At 38.5% G+C, this 14,695-nt stretch overlaps 1 protein-coding gene across 9 annotated transcripts in view; it reads right to left on the bottom strand.

Moving 5' to 3' along the window:
• Window positions 1-14,695, bottom strand: part of Nek11 (NIMA related kinase 11) — a 307,831-nt gene that overhangs the window by 48,857 nt on the left and 244,279 nt on the right. The gene's annotated exons all lie outside the window — the stretch shown is intronic.

Raw genomic sequence — 14,695 nt, 5'->3', positions numbered from 1 at the left:
AGGGGAGAGACAGTGAACATTTTCTATCCCCATGTTGTAATTCTTCTATTTATTTACTTGCTATCTTGTTTATTTATACCCTCTCATTTCACAAAGCATTGAGGAATTCTAAAAAAATAGATGTTGTGTAAAATATTAAGATAATTAATTAGAATCAGTGTGAAAAGAAAATAAAGTTGGCAAAGCAATAATCTAAGAGTAATATAATATCATTATATTATATTATATTAAGTACAGAGAAATTCTAAAAACTAGTCTTAGTGGGGGGAGGAAGATTTAATTGTATGATTTCTGGTGGCTAAAGCAAAGAACAAAATATAGTCAGTATGTCCACCAAGCTAAGCCTAGGATTAAAAAAACATCCAGTTACTCAGAAGAAACTGCTTCCCAGATGCTAAGCCTAGAGAGAAAGAACATTGTGATATGGAGGAGGAGGTCCTGACGACATTTGACAATAAGCAGACAGTGGCTGTGTATGGCCACATCTGTAAGGCAAGTCAATAGCAAGAGCTGTAAACACATTCAGAACAAAAACTAGAGGTGAGAACAAGAGGGCAGAGGTGACCACTCTTCTCAAACATATTCATGGCCATGGAATGGGTGGATCCAGGTGGGAGATTTAGAAGATGAGGAGAAACGGGTGGTGTCTATCTCTTTGCAGGAAACCTCTATTAATATGCCACCTTAGCAGCAGGATTTTGATGAATGTTGGATAGAAAAAGAGTTCAAGATGGTTTATAAGGCAGGAACCTGGAAATTCTGGAAAACATAATTTCCAGAAGGAAGTATCTCCCTCGAATAAGGTAGACAATGCCAAGGTAAAGTGAAAACCTCAGCTTTTCTCACAGTGTTTCTGGCATTTTAAGGTTCCTCCAGAACTGAGTTTCCTAGAAGAAGCACAAATCAGAATGCACTGGAATTAGATGAAAGTGCACCAGCTGTTTGGTATCTGGAATGCTGAAAGACTTGTGGCAAGTAGTAATCTTGTGGCAATCCCAGCCCTTTTCACCTTGGCAGGGAAAGGGATAACATTTTTGGAAAGCTTTTATGACTCAGAAATTATTTGGCATTTTAGCCAAGGAATAACAATGTAGTCTTTTAAGAAATCTCACATGGAGCTGGGCTCCATATAAGGATCTCTGGGCTAGCTATGAAGCAGACAAAATGGCCAAATTTGATTCCATTCCCACAACATGGTCTTGACTCTTTTGTCCCTTTTGGCAGGGACCTCTGTACCTGTTGAATGCTCCTTGGTTACACCAAAGCACATACTGGCTGCTACAGTCCTACCCAGACAGAAACACCTGCTCTTTCAGATGGACTTGAAAATACTATGGTTCATTATTCTTCCATTTCCCCCTAAGGTTTTGCTCATTATTCTGTGCCCACTGAGAGTGCTTCAGGCTGTTCCATTTACACACTCAGGTTGCACAAGAATTACTTGCCTACATAGACCTTTATACCCAGAGAAGCTTAACAAAGGACAACTCAAAATCCCAAATCATATTTGTTTAGATTATTTCTTTGTTAGCATCCTCATTCTTCACTGTCAGAAGGAATTTGCCTCTTTTTAAGGCCCGATGAATTGGGATCCCAGATATGATGGTTCATTACATGCCTAGGAAATAAAAGGCTTGTGTTGCATGGTTTTTCTTTCAAATTTGGCCAACTGAAAATTATTAGTCAGGATTCAATAAATATAGCAAGCAATAAACATGAGACTTCCTGCTTAACCTGTGGTGCCTGGTGATATTAGGGTTTTCAGCATTGGGCAAGATACAGATACTCCAGATAATATTTGAATAGCTATGTTAATATATTGCAAAAATCACTAACAAAATACTTGGAAACCTAATTCAGCAATACATCAAAAAGATCATACACCATCATCAAGTTGGTTTCATTCTAGGGATAAAAGGATAGTTCAATACATGCAAATTAATAAGATAATACACATAAATAAAACTATAAAATTATATGACCATCTCAATAGATGCAGGAAAGGCCTTTGACAAAATTAAACATGATTTCAAGATTAAAAACTCTGGGGCTGGGGATATAGCTCAGTTGGTAGAGTGCTTACCTCACATGCACAAGGCCCTGGGTTCTAATCCTCAGCACCACACACAGAAAAAAAGATAATAACTCTGAAGAAGGTAGCGATAGAAGGAATTTATCTCAACATATTAAAGGTTATATATGACCAATCCCTCAACATCATACTGAAAAATGGAAAACATTTCCTCTTAAATTAGGAACAAGACAAGGATTCTATTCTCAGCACTCCTATTTATTATAATACTTGAAATTTTAGCTAAAGCTATTAGGTAAGAAAAAGAAATCCCTATTTGCAGATGATCTGATCCTAAACTTAGAAGAGCCTAAAGGTTCCACCAGAAGACTTTTAGGGCTGATATGCAAATGAGCAAAAGAGCAGGATATAAAACCATCATAGAAAAATCAATAGCTTTTCTCTACATCAGTGATGAATCCTCTGAGAAAGAAAGCAGGAAAACAATTCCATGCACAGTAGGTTTTTTTTTATTAATCAGAAATAAATCTGAGGAGGTAAGAGATCTCCTACTAGGAATATTATAGATTATTGAAAAGAGAAGTTGAAGAAGACATTAGAAGATGGAAAGATCTTCCATGTTCATGAAAAAGCATCATTAATAGTGTTTAATGACCATAGTACTAAAAGTTTGTAGATTCAATGTAATCTCCATCAAAATACTAATGACATTCTTCACACATCTAGAAAAAGCAGTACTAGAATTCAAAACGGAGAATAAAAGATACAGAATAGGTAAAGCAACATTGAGCAAAAAGAACAAAGCTGGAGGTATCACAATACCTGACTACAAATTATAGCACAACCATAGTAACAAAAACAGCATGAGCTGTTATAAAAACAGACATGTAGATCCATGGAAGAGAATAGAACACAAACTTAAAACCCTCACAGTCTTGATAAAAGTGTCAAAAACATAGAGAAGACAGCTTCTTTAATAAATGGTGTTGGGAAAACTAGTCAACTAGATCCCTCTCACCCTGTGTAAAAGTCAACTGAAAATGGATCAAAGACTTAGGTATAAGACCAGAAAATTTGCAACTGCTAGAAGAAAACAGGGGAAACAATTCTATAGGTCTCCTATGGCTCAGGAATAACACCAAAAATTAATAAATGTGGCTGACCGTATATCTCAGTGGTAGAGTGTTTGCCTAGCATGTGTGAGGCACCAAATTCGATTCTCAGCACCGCATATAAATAAATAAATAAATAGAATAAAGGTCTATTCATCAGCAAAAGCCCATGGAGTGAAAGAATGCTAAGGTGTCTGTGAGAACGAGGGGAAAGCAGATGTCAGAATGAAGCTGGGCATGAACTCCATTCTTCAGACTGGAGAAATCTCATTCTTTGGCTACTTGAAGTGACACTGGGAGACAGCTCTTGGCCACCAGGTCTCTTGGAAAATTGTCTCAATTCCATTCAAGATCTGCTTTACCAGAGCTCACATGACTTTCTGTACACAGGGCTCTCAAGCTCAGCCTCCTTGAGCCAACTTGCAACAGACCTACAGGCTGTCCCAGCTTCGGTACATTTCAACCTGGTGACCAGGCCTTGCTGAGGTCATACACAGCCCACTCCTCTCTACCCAGTCCTGCTTTCTACCCCTACATATATGAATCCAGAGAGCCAGTCCTGCCTAGGAAGTTTTCACATGAAAATCATCTCAGAGCTGGCATTCCAATGAATCTTCCTGCAATGGATAGCTAAAGAACATTTTTTTTTTAAAGAGCAGGGATGCTTAATGATTAATTTGAAATTGTTTATGTCCTTATGACATGAAGCCTTTGCACCAGCTTCCAAATCTTTAGAAAAGTCAAGTGCTCTCACAGAAGATTTGGTTGAATCAGAGTATTAGGGAAAGTGAATAAAGAGGCTAGATTTTCACTCTTGATCAATATGATATAGAATAGGGATAATAGAGACAAAATCTCAGAAGATGAGATCATCACAACACCCAGGAATTTGCCAAAGTCTCAAGAAGAGCTTTGAACTACCATGGGGGCATGGTTAAAGTTTGAGCCAAAGTTGTCTAGAACTGTGGGTACAGGACAAGTTGGCTGACATATGGGTTATGTGGCTAAATTTTGCTTCACAGAAAGGGGTTAAGTCACTCACAGGGCAAGGAAACAGACAGAAAAGGTCCACTTCAGGGAGAAGTGGTCATCTGAAAGTGCATCTCTTTGGAAAAAATGGGCTCTTTCTCTGAATTTCTGGGTGCTGGCTTCACTAAAGTAGGGCTTGGCATTGACCCCAATCTTGTGAATCACACATTCAGTTGTCCATTCTCCCTAGTTAGATTATAAGGCGTCTCTTTGTTGTGTGCCTCATAGTACAATGCCTCATATACAACAGACTCAAGAAGTACATTAATTGATTACAGACCTTGAGATAATTGAGCAAGACGTTTGATTTGTTCTTTAAAGTACCTCTTAAATCGTCCATGTAAATTTAAGACTGCTGCTGTTTGGACAGGGAGCTCTTATTTGCTGGTTACCAAGCCTTACTTATGTATAAGCTTTTATTGTTTTGAAATTGAAGTGCTGGTTTCAATCAGCTGTTCCTTCAGAAGAGCTCCCTGATACTGACCTTTTATTAAAGAAAGAGAATGTTAGAGGTATACCTAACACTTCTTCAATGATTTTTGGAAAGAAGACAAGGAAAGAAGCATCACTTCTTCTGTTTCTCCATTGAAGGGTAATTTCAATCAGTGAAAACAAGCTTTATTCCTAACACTTAGAAATTTGAAAACAGCAAGTTCCTAGTTTGACAAAGGAGATGCCTGGACTGAATGAATGAGATGCTGTCAAAATACGGATGTCAAATATCTCCAACACAGAAAAGCATGTGAAAGGGCGTAAAATTTGAGAGCAGAGAGACCAGTCTCAGATGCCAACTTGGGACTTGGGTGTTTCTCTTAACCTCTCTGTACACAGATTCTTCATTTCTAGTGGGTTTGGCATGCACTTATTACTACCAATGAGACCAAGTAGGTTCCAGAGTATGACGTTGGGTACATAAATAGCTTTCAGACTTACAAGGCTCCTGAAGAGTTCCTAATGTATCCTAGGCTTTTGGATCAGTCAACTCTCACTGTCCCCATTTCACTCTGGCAAGGCTTATCAGCACTGGCTTTTAATCAGAATTGTCCAGACTTCTATTTGAAATGTAGGCTTGTTACTTACTAGTTGCTGACAGTAGCTTACTGAAGTACAACATCTTTGTATACAAAACAGGGAATCCTGGCCATGTCACAAGTATAAGGTGAGAATCACATACAGCAGAAGGTGTCTGGCTTAGCACATTCCCTGCATAGAGGACAAATGCATTGAAAGCAAGCTTCCCTCCATAAAACATTGCAATGGCTTTGGTTTGGTTAAGAATCTGAGCTGATACTATCAAACCTTGGGATGCTTTGATTTTGAACTTTCTAGCAAATGTAGTGCTCCACCATCATTTTTATAAGTAATTACCTCTGTGCCATAAACTGTGTATCAAGTTAATGAGAAGGACAATAAAGGGCATAGATTTCTCATCTTCAATTTAACTTCCCTTGGGCAAAGTCTTTGTGATTGAAAGTGAAAGAAAAAAAAATCTCAGAACCTGTAAGCCAGCTACCCAAGGCTCAACCAATTGACCTCAATAACACTGAGATCAAACCTCCTTGGATCTTCTGCAGCCTTTAAATAGTTTACTTAGCCCTTATCATAGCACTCTGCCATGGCTATTTTCTGACCCTGACAAGACCTCTCTAATAGCTGACATGGAAGTTCAACAATGAAATTGCCAGGAACTCACCCCAGCCTTACAGCACTCAGCAAAAGCTCTGCAGTCACATCAAGGAGGCTTTGCAGACACAATTATCTAGTGCCATCTGGCTATGTCACAAAAGAAAATATAGAAACCAGTTTTGAGCATCATAAGCAGCATGCACTTACCAACCATATTTGGACAGTCAAGTTGATGAGAGTAGCTTGGTAAACATACCAGGGATGTAGACAGCTTCTCATCTTTTAAAAAGAAAATGTATTGGTATATTGTGATTCTACATAGTAGGGGGATTCATTGTGATATATTTATCCATACACATAATCTGGTCAATTTAATTCCCCAGCACCTCCCCTTTCCCTCCCCCTTCCTCCTCCTGATCCCCAACTTCTGCTCTACTCATTGTCTCCCTCAGCTTCTCATCTTCCTCAGTAAAGACAATATATGAAATGCCTACTTATAGGGGAAGCAATGCCATTCGGGAATTATTAGGGTTTGGATCTGAAATGTCCCCAGAGGCTCATGTGTTCAGTACTTGGTCCCCAATTTAGCATGGTTCAGAGGTGGAGCTTTTAGGAAATGACTGGATCATGAGGGCCCTGACTTCATTGGTAGATTAGTTACTGATGAATTCATAATTTGCATGGACTATTAGAACTTAGTGGAAACTATAGGCGGGTAGGACCCAGTGGAAGGGAGTGGGTCCTTGGGGGTGGCAGCTCCCACCCTCTGCTGCTTCCTCTTGGCTTCCTGGTCACCAGAAGGTGAGCAGCTGTGTTCTGCCATGCCCATTCAGCTGTAAAAATGAAAGGAAGGGAAGAGGGTAAGGGATCAAAGATAGAAGCTAGTTTTCTTTGAATAAGTTTTTCTTGTACATTTGACTTTGAGCCCATGAAAACATGCTGCATAATTAGTAAACAAAAGTAATAAAAACAAAAACAAGTTCAAAATAATTAAAAAAAAACCAATAAACTTGTGTATAGGCAACATACAGTAGTGATTCAGCCAAACAGAGACCAGCATGTGCATGTGAGGGAATTATTCAAGTGAGAGAAGGTGACCTGAAAAGGTTAGAGAGAATAGCACTCAGAGCCACACAGGGCCAAGAATGGTGCCTCTTGACTCCTTCACTCCAGCCAATCTGGTAAACCTGATTATTCACTGACCTGGATGGAGTACACAGAAGGGTCTTGCCTTAGTAGTGAGAAACAATCATCTTTAGCCTAAATTTTACCCTAGTTTCACATAACAAAGCTCAAATGTAGATCCCCAAAGTAACAAACTATTTCCAAGTAACTGAATCCTAAAATTAAGATCCAGGCTACTTATCAGAATACGAGAATATCCTACACCAAAACAAGGCAAAATTCACAATGTCAAGGAAACTAAAATAATTAGTGTAAAAAATATTGAACATATTGAGACACACACACACATACACACACACACACACACTCTCAAGTTAAATATCTAGAGATGAAAACTACAATGTCCAAGATGAAAAATACAATAAGTATTCCACTCAATTTTGTTATGAACCTAACACTGCTCTAAAATAGCCTATTTAAAAATAAATATATAAATGCATGTGTATGCACATGTGCGTGCGCGTGCGTGTGCGCACACACACACATAAACATCTTGAATAGGATTAATAGCAGATAAGACAATGTGAAAGAAAAAATACTAGTGAATTTTAAGACATAGCAATAGAAACTATCCAAAATGAAATAAAAGGGAAAAAAACACTTAAAAAAAAACCCAACAACAACAAAGGCTACAGAAACACTGAATTTTGTGACAATTTTAAGCATCCTACTGTATGTGTAATTGTAAAGGCAAGGACATGCATCCCTGCAGACAAGTATTTTGTTTTTCCTGTGAAATGACAGTGCAGAGATGATTCAGAGTTGTGTTACTTCAAGAAGACTCTATTGCTGTAATTAGAAAATTTCTCATGACCCAGATATTTTTCATTCCATTCATTTCAAACTGGAAAAGTGGGATTAGAAGTTTCCTAGACCCTCAGGCCTTCTCCATGGCTTCCGACTCTCAGGCCGAGTCTTGGTGTGGTGGATCCAATCCCTAATAATCTCAACTGAGCATGACAGTAAAGGCCACAGAACCCCCATTATTCCCAGGCACCAACACCTCTCAGTCATTGCAAAATCCTGAGAAGTCCTTGCCAATGAAACCAATAGTTTAACCTCAGAATTTTCTGGATAGCAAATTCTTTTACCATCAGACTCTCAATGGAGCCAGAAACTTTAAGGACAGCTGCTAAGGAGGTACCTGGGTCTTGAACTCAAAACCTGATTCGTCTTGTGACAATGGTCTAACACATGACCATTCATAGATCTAGATACATAACCACAAGGACCATCCAGTTACAACTGAGGTCTATGACAATTCCACTTATATGACATTCTGGAAGAGGAAAAACTAAAGGGATAGAAACAGATCAAAGGTGCCGGGGCAGTGTGTGATGGCAGTGTGTGACTAAAAGGGGATAACACAAGTGATTTTGAGGGAAGAAAGAACTGCTCTATAATCTTTGTTGTGCTGGTGGTTATATAACCATTTGTACTTGTCAAACTGATATAACCATGTACTAAAAGAGTGAGTTTTATTAAATTTATATTTTACATAAACAAAAGTGATGCTTTTGCCAACATTCACAGAACTAAAAACTAAAAAGGCAAGTTTTAAAGGCAAGTATATAAATAGTACCTTCCTTATTTAAATGGAAAACAAGTAAGTCTTTCAAAGCCTAAAATATTGGAGCCTTTACAACACAAATATATAAATCTATCCTATGTAGTACTGAATTTTATTAAGACTGATTTCAGTTCACACTTTGGCAACAAATGCCTCCCTAAGGTGGAAACCCTCTTCTCCAACTTTAATGTGTGTATAAATCTCCAGAGAGTTTATTAAAATGCAGATTCTGAATCAGGAGGCTAAGAGCCTACATTTCTCACAAAATTTCCAGGTGATGTTAGTGCTGCTGGTCATAGAGTACACTTTAAGCAGTAAGGCTTGAGACACTAACTAACAAAACCACTTGATGGGTAAAGCTGAGGCAGAGGGAACTTTCCATTTGGATTTAACAAGCCCTTCAAGGCATGATACATTGACTTGGCATGTGTGAGTTAAAAATCAGTCTGTGGATGACAGTGTGCCACTTACTCTCCCCAGAGCTGAGAGCTACCCAGCTGTCATCCCACAGGCTTCCTTCTTACTCTCAGTGGGGACCTGGATCCAGGCCTGGACTTGAATCCAGCTTGTGGTGGTGAAAAAAATTCTTCTCAACAGAAAATCAGAAATCAAGCCCTTAGAGTAGAGACTTCTAGAGTCCCGTTAAACCACAGAGACCCATCCATCTGTCCATATATCCATTCATCCTACCATCCACTTATGTATCCACTTATCTTTAAGCAGCAATTTATCTTTTAATATACATGAAAACTACTCAGTCAGGAAGGAAGTCAATACTGATTTCTTGTATTTCTTGTATTTCTCAACCACCTAGCAGCTGGAGAACTAAATGCCTCCCATGCCCCAGCAGGGACATCCATTTGTGGAGTGGTCTCCCCATTAGGAATAAGAAGTGGCCATGGCAGGGAGCCAAGTGTTGGAGGATGATAAATGGTTGGCTTTTATATTTAATAACTTTTTGATATTTTCCCAGAACTGGCATGCCACTTATTTTGTTTTTTTTTTTTGCATGCTAAAAATTACTATATAAGTGTCTTCACAAACAGCTTCTTCACTCACAGATACCCTCAGGTATAAAACATCTCCTAGCAACTAACACATAGCAACACCTTCAGATGTTTGGCTTGGGGTTTTTTGAAAGGAAGCAGCTGCAGATATTAAGCATTTATTATAAATTATTGATATTTATTAAGCATTTACTATGTGATATAAACCCTGCTTAGTGTATTTCACACATTATTTTAACTCACCCTAAAACAACCCTGTGAAGTAGGAACCATTATTAGTCCCACTTTACAGATATGAAATCTGGGTACAAAGACACAAGGACACATGCTAGTGTGTATATATATCCCAGCAGTCAGCTGCACCTTCCTTCTGACCACTGTGCTAGGGTCTGCTCCTTGCCTAATACTGCATCTAAAAAGCCCCAGAGTGCCCCAGATGAGAGAACTTGATGAAGAATGGAAGTATGATCCCCAGATGTGTTGCTCCCCAGCCCACTCACAGAGCCTCACTTTCTTATAATTGGAAATGACTGTACTCTAAACCACCAACACCAATAAGCCTGGGAAGGCACTGACTACTGACCCAGAACATGAGTTCTTATCTAGTCTTGCCTTTGCTTATATAAAGATGTGAGAAGCCTCTGTAATAGAGAGGTGTGCAAGTAAATTTCAGTTTAGTTTTGTACATCTGGAATTTGAGATGTTTCCTGGACATCAGAGGAAATGTCAAGAAGCATATTTGCATATTTACTGAAATAATAATAGATAAAGGATATGATAAACAGAACTTTCTTTAAAGTAATATCAGAGAACAGGTGAAGCATAGAAAAACAGGACTGACCAAGGGTTAATTATACGATTTTGAACACTTTTGTATATGTCTAAAACCTTCCAGAATCAAATTTTTAAATTTTAGAAGAATACACAGCATTGTTTGTATATAACACCATAAAATATAAAATGTATTGCCTGGATTTAATGATGAGGATAAACAAGACAAAACCCAAATGAGGGGAATCTTAGAAAATAGCTGCCTAGAGTCTTCAAAATATCAACTTTATGAAAGACAAAGAATGACTGAATAAATGAACAAAGGAATAAATGAACAGAATAAATGAACAAAGGAATACCACCAGTGAGTGCCACATATATTCCTGGCTTGTGTCTCAGATCATAAAAACAACTGTATTATGGGTGTTATGGAGATAATGAAAGAAATTTGAATATGGGTTGGAGCATTTCACAACAGTGCATACCTATGTGAAATTTACCAAATTTAATCATGGTACTGTGGTTAAATAAGAGAAGACCTGGCTCTTAAGAATCACACATTTAAATATTTAGGGTGAAAAACATGTTGCACAAAGTCTGTTCTCAAATGACTCATTAACAACAACAACAACAACACAAACATGGCAAAATGTTATCAATTGGTAAACTAGGTAAAAGATATATAACTGTTCATCATGCTATTCTTGTAACTTTTCTATAGGCTTGACATTTTTCATAAATTTTAAAAAAGTTAACACAACCTGATATAATCAGTATCCCCTAAATACATTCCTTGCCTTCTCTTCCCTTTGGCAAGGAAAAAAAGTTATCTTAGCTCCTTAGCAATGAGTGCCAAGTCTATTTGAGTCTTCTTTTAAATTGCCTCCTATATGCATCACTTACATGCATTACATCATTTACTCATCACAAGCAGACCCTGTAGCTAGTCCCCAGATGCTGGGGGTACCATTAGTGGACTGTATAAGTCCTTTGGGTATTTCAGCTGTGGCTAAAATGAAAGTCTTGCTCAGTCACAGCCCCTTTTCTGAGGTGGCCTACATCCAATGTCTGAGTGACTTGGGTTTTTACTCTCTCACCTCAATGCAGGATAGTTCTGCAGGGCCACTCAGCTTCAGAGCTCCCTAGAGGATCAATAGAAACTCCCACTGAATCCATATCACAGCTTGAATCCCCCATGGCCAGTCTTCTTCCTTCCCTCTTCTTTTTATAGGTATCAGCCTCTCGAGCCCTCTCTTAACAACCCTCCTCCTACATTAACCTTCATCTCTGCATCTGCTTCCCAAAGATTCTGATGCAACAATAATATTTCTATTTTGCAGAGGAGGAAACTGAATTTTGGAAAAATCACTTGCCAAAGGTCAGAAAGCCATTTATTAGTGAAGCCAAGTCATTGATTACAAATCTGCTGACCTCTAGCTTCTTCTCCATTCTCTTTACCTCTCCAAATCATATTCCTCTGTGAAGATCAATGCCATGTTTCCACACTCCCAGAAGCCTCCTGACTTCCCTTTCTGACCTTAGAGCTCTCACCATCTGTTCTGTTTGGTATATGATCATGGTTCCATGTGGGAACTTCTGTTAACCATCATTTCATATTACATAACCACTGTAAATTAAATTTACAAGTGTAAATTTAATTTACACTTAAATTTTGTACTTTTTTTTTTAACATTATGATCTCTCTAGGGACAAGTATCAGTCATCGTTCTTCTTTGCATCCCTGTATTTTCTGTCCACAGTGTGAACATATAGTTTTGATCTGGGTTGTCCTCCAATAGGTCATGAATTCAAGGCTTAGTTTCCAATTGGTGGTGCTATTGAGAGAGGTGGTGGAAACCTTAGGAGGTGAGTTCTACTTGAAGGAACTAGGGTACTGAGGGCATGTCCTTGTCCTTGTATATATCCTGTCCCCAATCCCTTCCCCTCCTTCTCTCTTTCTCTCCCTCCCTCCCTCTCTCCCTCTCTCTCCTCTTCCTAGCCACCATGAGCTGAGCAGCTTTGCTCCATCATGTGCTCCCCCACCACGATGTTCTGCCTCACCGCAGGTTTAAAAGCAATGGAGCCAGCCAACCATTGACAAACACTCTGAAACTGAGCCAAGGATGAATCTCTCCTCCCTAAAGCTGATTTTTTCAGGGACTTTGTCACAGTGACTGAAAGATAACTAACACACTGAGCATGTAGTATATCACTGTGCAGTGAAAGAACAGCAAAGTCTGGCTATGTACTAAGTCTTAGATACTGAGATACAACACGCACAAAAGATACACAGCTGTGTAGCCTCGATTCCTTTTTTTGTCTTTTCTGGGATTGTATAGGGCTTCATGACATGGATTATAAGGGAACAGGAGGTTATTCTTCCAAAGAAGTAAGCCCACTGACATGGAAGAAACCCAGAGTATATTGGTCTACATTAAAAAATGAGACAGAAAATACTTGGTGAGATTCAGTCAAGCAATAAGGAAGAAAATATACCAGTAATAAAATCACTAGAATGCATCTTGGTCAATTATTTTGGCAAAACTACTTTCATTTTAATGACTTAGAGCATGTTATAAAATGCTCGCAAATGAGACATTGTGTACTTTGCAAAAGTAATGAAGTCTTAGATCAAAAATATGCCACCATATTATTAACTTTTGAAGGGTGAAATATGTGACCTGCTTTTTCTCTTTTAGGAGTATCAACTGGGAGATGAGTAAATCCTTCTACATTATATCTTCCCAGCAAGGAGTAGTGGAGGTAAGTAGAGATGGGAAAGATTATTCCCAAATTCCTCACTTCCAACTACTGGGAATCACTTGTTGCCATGGTAACCATGTTATTATAAGACCATTGTGATATAAGCAGGACAATAAGCATCTAAACCTATTAATAGCTTTAGGTTTGGAAATAATTCTTAGCATTCTTTTTTTTTCTCCTTTGCTTTCAAACAATAGCCTGGATGATAACAAGTTATATTGAAAGGACAATGTAAATGCAAATCAACTAAAATAACTCTTGCCAAACTTTCCTACTTATTCAGTCAGAATCAATATAGGTACTAGATTTCAGAGAGAAATTCCTGAGTGGGAACATCTAGAGTAGGGGCTGGCAAAGTATACAGCCTCCAGGCCAAATCTGGCCCACCATCTGCTTCTGTACCTCCTACGAGCTAAGAATTATTTTTACATTTTCAAATGGTTGAAAAAAAAGGGGTGAGGCTGGAGGAGTAACTCAGTGGCAGAGCTCTTGACAATTTCAAGTACAAGGCTCTGGGTTCAATTACCAGTACCACACAAAGAAAAAAATTAAATAGTAATATTTTGTGATGCCTGAAAATTATATGAAATTCACGTTTCAGCCTCAAAATAATGATTTTCTGAAGTACAGTCATGTACATTTATTTACATACTGCCTGCTTTTGTGTTACAACAGTAGAGTTGAATAATTGTGACAAATCATTGGCTTACAAAGCCTTAAATATTTTCAGTTTATTCCTTTACAGGGAAAGTTTGCCAACCTCTGGTCTAGAGACATGGGTTGTATGAGAGAAGTTATATTAGGAGGCCAAGTGTCTCTTCCTTGTCAAGAAGCACTTGCAGGAGTGCTTTTGTTGGGAACTCGGGCTTTTCCCAAGATCTTTTGCTTGTTCCATCCACTGCTGCATGTAGGAGACCAAGGAGAATATTACCTGTAATGGTTTAAATTGTTCATGTCCCCTCCAAAATTCATGTTGAAACTTAATCCCCAATGGAAGAGTAGTAAGAGGTGAGGCCTTTTAGGAACATATTAGGCCATGGAGATTCCAACCTCAAGAATGGGTTTAGAGACTTTATAAAAGGTTCCGGGGGAACTAGCTAGTTCCCTTTGCCCTTATGTCCAAAATATCATCTTGAAAGCAGAAACTGATCCCCCACTAGACAGCAAATCTGATCAAGTCTTGATCTTGGACTTCCCAGCCTCCGTAACAGTGAACAACAAATTTATACTGTTTGCAAATTACCCAGTCTCAGGGGTTTTGTTACAGCGGCACAAAAGGACTAAGAGAATTTGGTATGAGGATCTGGGGTATTGCTATAACAAATACTTGAAAATATGAACATAGCTTTGAAACTGGGTGGCAAGTATAAGTTGAACTACAAAGTGTCATTCTAGCAAAGGCTTGGAGGAAGAGGAAAGCTATAGAAAGAACTTCGGTCTTAGAGATAATCTAAGTGGTTGTGAACAGAACACTGGGTAGAAATATAGACAGTAGGTACTATTTTGATAACAGTCTACAGGGAAAGTAAGGATGTTGTTATTGGAAACTGGAAACCTATTATAAAATAACAAAGAATCCAGCTGAATTGTGCCCATGTTC

Source organism: Ictidomys tridecemlineatus, chromosome 3 (genome assembly GCF_052094955.1).
Source record: "Ictidomys tridecemlineatus isolate mIctTri1 chromosome 3, mIctTri1.hap1, whole genome shotgun sequence".
Lineage (NCBI taxonomy): Eukaryota > Metazoa > Chordata > Mammalia > Rodentia > Sciuridae > Ictidomys > Ictidomys tridecemlineatus.
The sequence above is the reverse complement of the archived record's forward strand: the minus strand, read 5'-3'. Positions and strand labels throughout refer to the sequence as shown.